This window comes from Oenanthe melanoleuca, chromosome 8 (genome assembly GCF_029582105.1).
Source record: "Oenanthe melanoleuca isolate GR-GAL-2019-014 chromosome 8, OMel1.0, whole genome shotgun sequence".
In the NCBI taxonomy this organism is placed as follows: Eukaryota; Metazoa; Chordata; class Aves; order Passeriformes; family Muscicapidae; genus Oenanthe; species Oenanthe melanoleuca.
Window position 1 is genome coordinate 11,009,112 of NC_079342.1, and position 7,281 is coordinate 11,016,392.

A 7,281-nucleotide genomic window follows, 5' to 3' on the forward strand; every position below is an offset into this window, starting at 1 on the left:
ACTAGGAATCCCTACATTATATAAGAATAATTAGGATTTGATAAATGTATTTGTTTGCTATTACGCAGATTGCATTAGTTAGGCCAGAATGTACCCCCTAAGCTTGTTACCTTTAGCCTTAGTACTAAAAAGAGCAGACTATGGGTATTTTGCCACAACCCCAATTCCATGTAATTCTCCTATAATATCCAAGAAGAACAATATGAGCTCATAGCCAAACACCAGGGAAAAAATCTAAACTCTGTTTCCTCTGAACTCAGCTATTACTGGTAGCTAGAAAGATTCCAAGCTCTATACCTCCCACACAGCCACCTCATCTCCCACCAATTTACAAATTTAGTAACTCATACTATAACATCCTTTTTGATCACTTTAGCAAGTCACTGTATTTTCATCTACAGGAAGCCCCTTTCCAGAGCAGAAGGTATGTGACTCCTACCCATCCAACCCATCTGCTAGATAAGGTAAATTAAATGTCTGAGGGGTACATAGACACAGGTGACTGAAGTTCAGTAACTTGTATTCCAGGACAAGAAAGTGTAACATTGGTTATTCCTCTGCACAGCCTGACCAGATTATTACAGGGTTGGAAATCTTACTGTAAATGTGAAAATGATCCTTTACAAATGGTTTTCAATTGAAAATGCTCAAACTGGCAAACCCATATTTGCAGAAGGAGGATCCTTGTTAATGGCTGACATATGTGGGGCAAAAAAAAATGAGCAGCAATAGTAAAAATTGCTGGATTCAGCAATTTAGACTGCCTAAACATCTTTTTCTAGCATTTCCATTACTATACTATGAAATATGCATGATTAATCTTATTTGGAACAAGTTAGAATCTTTGTTTTATATTCAGTGCTAATAGTAAGTAAAATAACCAGTTATTTCTTCTGTTCATATTCAGCAGGACTGCATGTTATGCCTTTAGAAGGAATTTCTTAACTTACTTTCTTTTTTGTCTTCTAATATCTCAAAAGTATTTCAAAATACAGCTTAAACAATCTTTCTGTGTGTGTTTTCAAAACCAGATATGTCTGTACTTTGAGGCACAGTTACAAAGCCAAATTAAATTACTTTACTTGCTATGTCAGTAAGGGCTTTCTTGTGTAGAAGTTTTGGAGAAAAAATACACTTTTATTATCTGTTGTATTCTGCTTAATAATAGATATATTCAGCTTTATTCCACATCATCTTATAAATAGCTGTGTTTCAGAAAAAAGATAAATAATAACCTAGCACTGTCTTTACCTCTGTTTATATTTGTCTAACATATACTGTTTGGCAATCTCGACATAAAGGCATGGAAAAACAAAGGACTGGATTTTAAGAATTGTGTCTTGCCTTGCTGGCAACATCAGAAAAAACATAAATTTTGCATTCAACGTGTAAATTCCCTGGTAACTAGTAGAGATGGATAAATTTGAAGAGTCAAAACAATGGCATTTCCTTTAGCCCTTTACTCAAATGTTATTGTATTTTTTGCAAGTTAGGGTTGTTTTTTATATTTTTGTTCCCCCAATGTCCACATAAATATTAAACAACAAACCAAAACACAAAAAAAACAAAAGTGTAAGTCAGCAGTGTATGTAGATGAGAGCACCAACTGCTGCACAGTATTATTTGCCATTACCTTATTGTATCACACAACATAACATCAAAATGATACCCTTGAACAAGACAATACTGTGAAGCTTATCCTTGTACAGATGGTTGTCATGACCACAATTCAGCAAGGAGGGAAAATTAGATCCCAGGACATTTTCTCTGCATTGTTTAAGCACAGAAACAGCAAGGAAGCTCATCTGGGACCTTCCTATCTTAAATCAAGATAAATATGGTACATCCCCTTTTACATAAACATACTAATTGGTAAGACAATGCACATATGCTGCATTTATTAGAGCTCAACTCAGAAAATAATCTTCAATTTCAAAATCTAAAAAATAGGGAACTTGTAAGATATGAAGAATTTTGTATTAATTGTGTTACAACAAGCTAACAATTGTAGTAATTATTCTCTCTTTATGCCAAAGATATAAAAATAGATGGCTTTAATATTTTTCTAGATAGACAAGAATATTAATAATTTTTCATCCTCACATAACATCAATAGAGAGTAAATTAATATTACTGGTTGTAAGGTACCTTTATGATGGTCTTCACACAAACCCATGTTTTTCCTAGCACAAGCACTTTGCCATTTCTTCCCTTTTTACCTTCTCAAGGATCAGGAAATCCTGAAAAAAACTGCCCTGTACTCCATCATCTTCTTGTGAATGTCCGACAAATCTTAAACTATAAATATTTTTTATTCTTAATATTTAAAACTCCGTTAACTTTTGAAGGTGGAATATTATGAGTATTGCAATCCTATTTTTTATTATTAAGTCTCTAAAGCTCTTCTGCAATACATATATTAAACAGCAATTACTTTGTATCACAATCTATATTAGCCGTAGATAAAACCTACATTTAAACTTGAATATCATTAGAGGGTTGTTTACCTTCAAAAAATTAACATTTAGCAATGTTATAATTAAATCTCTGTCACTATTACTCAAGGCACCACAGACATTTTAAGAAAAAAGCAGAACAACCAACTCTGCCTATTAGCTTTGATCTAATAGCAGACACTTCAGATGCTTGAAAAAATGTCAAACCAGCTGACACTTAAAAGATCCTTAATGCTTCATTCGCTTAAAATTTTATTCCAGGTATGTAACCTTGCTGAAATTTGTTGTAAAACATAAGCCAAATTTTTGTATCACTGAGTAATTTTTGGTAGGTGAATAGTGCTCTACAGTTCATAATTCAAGGCACTTACCTATTAAATGCTCACATCATTGTGCTGTAAACACTTAGTTATTCCTATTTTGTAGTTCATACCCTGCCATGGATGAATTCTGTTTGCTGGAAGTGGCTGAACAAGAAGCAATCCCTCAGTTCTCATATGTGTAACAGTGCAGAAAAAAACAAACATTGTAGACTGAGATACTCAAGGACAGGAATAGCAAGAGCATGAGACACAGTGTTTCTACATTATTTACAACTTTGGGTATGCTAGTTAAGAGCAGAAAAGGCTTTTGTTGTAAGGAATTGTGTCTCGCATCTATCTTAATTATAGTAACACTTTTTTGTACCTGAAAACGGTGAGTGAGTCTGAAGGAGAAAAAAATAAGTGTTTGGCTAGGTCTGGCCTTTCTGAGAGTGCTTATGTATGAGTTACTGTGCTTTTACTACTAGTACTGGTTTTTCTTGAGTTGAAGACTTATGAGCAAATGTAGCTCCACAAAATAGCTGTGAGAGAACTGCAACTTATTACTATTCCAACTAGTGGGAATTTTGTGAGGGTACACAATTGTGGTCCAAAGTAATCTTTTTCTCCTTTTTCTTATGTGACCAGTTTATAAAAATCTGAGCTTGTTATTCAGGGGTGGAATTTAAGAAAGATTTACTCTGCTCTCTGCCTGCACTGTCATTCTGCTGCTGTGGTCATATAATTGCCTCCTTTCAGAAAACAAACAGCTGCCAAGGCTTGAAATTTTGGTTAATTGCTTGGATCAGAAAGAGATTCCAGTTCTCTCATGCACCAGTGTGATGCATTCCTTTCCCTTCTCTCAATGCACAGATTTGAAAGCAGTTACTGAATCTCTAGCTAGTGACTAAAGTTAAAATGCAGAGTCAGCATTTCAGAGCTAAAGCTAAGCAAGCATTTTATTCTTTCACTTTAGCTCTGCTTTGCAGATTTGCAAAAGTAATTGCAGTCTCAAATATTTTACATTGTGTTGGGCTGTATCATAACTTCTTGAGGACTGGAGCATCATGCTGTTTTATGGTAAGGTTTTGTCTGTCAGCATCTGTGCTCCTTTGTGGACTGTAAAACTGTCTGCTAGAGCAGAATTTCCAGCTCTTTTGTGGTTAGATTTTGTAGCAGTACAGACCAGAGTTACCTCTTAACTCTAAATAGAAGTTAAAAAATACTTAACGGCCCCTCAGGACACAGTTACATGGCAGAATATTGCCATTTCTTCTGCGGTGAAAAATCTGTTCTGGACATCAGTCTGGCTGCAGGCAGAATTAGTGCAGCATTCCTTCTGCTCTTCCACCATGTGGAATGTGTATGGGCCTTCAAACAAGCTTTCAGCAGGTCTGCCAAGTCCCACTGAGGTGGAAAGTCCCTCACTTCTCTTATTTTCTTTTCTTTTTTTTCCTTTTATTTTCCTACCTGATAGCATCTCTTTATTTTTGAAGATGGAGACAAAAGGCTTTTGAACAGTGCAGTATGACAGGACCCTGCTAACAGTTAGCAGGGGCTGAAGAGCTCTTTGCAGCCCAGAAAATTCTTCTGTGGGGACTGAAGATAAGGCAGTAGCCCCTTCTGCTGCCATCCCCAGTGGGATGCACAGAAAGAACTGTAAATGGTCCCAGGCTGACACACCAGCCAAGTCACCAGTTGCATGCTTCTTGCAATACTTATGAAATAATGATACTGTTACACTTGTTAACTTTGATATGCTTACTTAAAAGGTGCAATCTAAGTGTCATTGTTTTAGCTAATCCAAATGTAATAGCTATTGTCACACATATTTTGATCACTCCACGCTGATATCATTTTCTCTCAGCCTAAAAGCTCAGATTTTGTTCTAACACAGCATTGTTTATCTGCATTCAGCTAAAAAAAGTATACAGAAACAGGATCAAAATCAGTTCTTATTACATCAGTCACTTATTTTCTATTTTGGCTTGTTTCATACCAGCACTGAGGCACATCCATATCTATACAGTTCTGACTCTATCCCTAAAATCTGGGGCTGTTGCAACAGACACGTTTTTCGTTTTTATTTTTTTTCCTTGTGCTATGTTCTTTTGTAACTAGTCTCTAGATATTAGTTAAATATCCAGTCATCCCCTCTGCCAGCTTTTGCAGCGAGGTGGAAATGTGAATTTTACAAAGCACATCCAGAGCTGACAGTCCTGCTGCTTCCCTCCCAGGATGCTGCCTGGGCTCCCAGAGAGCCCACCTGAGTGCACCTCTGATCTGCTCCCAACCTTCAGCAGTACAAACTAAGCACACAGCAGTCATTAAAATGTTTCTGCTGGTTCAGTCCCCTAAGCCTACACCTCCAGAAGCAGGGGAAACCTGGGCTGAAGAGGGGGACATGAAAAACATTAATGTATATATGTATATATAACACATACATATATGTGTAAAAATAGATGTGTGTGTGTGTGCAGACAGGTCAGCTTGTAGACTTCAGGGTTCCAGCTGAGAGCATGTACATATTGAAGAGGGAGTACAGAACTGAGGTAGCAGAAATATTCATGTCAAAATGGAAGTGCAGAGAGAAAAGGCTTATTTCCTGTTGTGTTTAAGTTGCATGTTGAAACACCTACAACAATTCAAAAGGGAGCCATAAGCTGACCTCAGTTTGTTCCCATGGGCTGCTATCTCTTTCAGATCCTAAATGCATGTTTTATGGTTATGGGCCACTTATGAACTGAACAATTGAAGTATTTCTTCATTATGGGACAAATAAGCTTCTTCTTGAGTCAGGAAAGCAGAAGTTTGCCAAGCAGGACTGTCAAGCAGGGACACTGGCCCTGTGAATTCACTGCTGCTGAGAAGTGCCATGGGATGGGCTCAGCCTGACTGCAATCAAGGGCCATGAGCATCCTCACTAGGCAGCATTGGTGGCCACAGAGCCACTGATGGCTCTGCTGTGCCCCAGTACACCCAGTCAGCGTCCAACCACCTGCCCAGGAGAGATGCAAAAGAGAATACCCAGACCTGCCATCAGCAGATGTGAAGACAACTTCAGGATAAGAAAGACCACATTCAAAGGGCTTGTCAGTATGAAAACACCCTAAAAAGCTGAGACAAATTAAAGAAGACAATGCACAAAGGGAAAGGCCTAATAAACATGGGTGAAGATTATCTAAATCAGAAGTTGGTTTGCTATGGATTAATTCTGTCAGCTTGCCTCTCCCAGGAACATTAGCAGTTGTCACAAATTTCTCAGGTAGGATCAATTCTAGAGCTGTACATGCCAAAGATAGAAGGAAATGTAAGCAAGCATTGATAAGATGCTGCACTAATGTGTAGGAGGTTGCTAAAAGTAGAACTGATTTTTTTTTTGCCTTGCCTGGAATTCAACAGGCCAAGAGGTCAAGTAGTGATGGTCTCCAAGGACTTTTTAATTTACTGCAGGTTCTAGGATGTAAAATGCCTGTGACAGTGCTATCATGCTACTAAAGATCTAATGCTGTATCAGATTACTGCTGTGATTTAATTACCAACGGATAGCCTGTGGTGAAAAGGGCACTCTTACTTGCTAGACCTGTAAATCCAGGTCTTATTTGATTTTTTTTTTAAATCAGTAACAGCAAATTTATTGAAAATGTAATTTTCTTCTGTTTAGAATGCACTTTGAATCTCACATAATGGCTGGGAAGATGGGTAGGGTAAAAAAAGAGATGGAAAAGTTGTATAGTTACCCCTCTGTTCTGGTTTTAAATTAAAACAAATTGTAACCAGTGATTCCTGATAGGAAATTATATTTGTGGTTAGAGTTTGACTGGAAGTAAAACCAGATATAAACCTATATCCTCAGTGCAAATGAGTCCAGGTTCAAACAATACTGTGCAGAAGAGTTTTTTATGTGGACAATTCCAGAATGAGAACAAGAATCTGGGATAAAACAGGTAAAAGCTGGGATGTCAATACACAGTAAGTCTGTTTGTTTGTGTATAAAGAGGAAGTCACAAAATAAGTTGATTGAGAACTCTGCAAATCTCACATCAAGGTCAGCCTAAACTATAACAAATTATTTAATGCATATCTAGACAAAACAGAAAATAAGTATCTGCAGCAATTTGAAATATTTTCATAGAAGTCACACTATTTGTGTCAACTACAATGACTTCATTGACTGGCTACCATTTAACCCTTCCTAGAGGTGTCAAGGTCTAACAAAGAGTCTCTGTGTCTTCAGAGAACCATTCAGTTTACCTCAATCAGTGTTTTTTTTTTTGTCAGATATACTCCCAAATGCCAAACCAAAATTGGTGTAGTGGGTTTGAAATGTGAGTTTGTGAATTGTTTGCTTTTGTTTAGCTATGCTGAAATAAATATAAATATAAATATAAATATAAATATAAATAGAAATAGAAATAGAAATAGAAATAGAAATAGAAATAGAAATAGAAATAGAAATAGAAATAGAAATAGAAATAGATATGTCTAGAAAGGGTCTGATTGCCTGCTCAATCAAAAGAAAA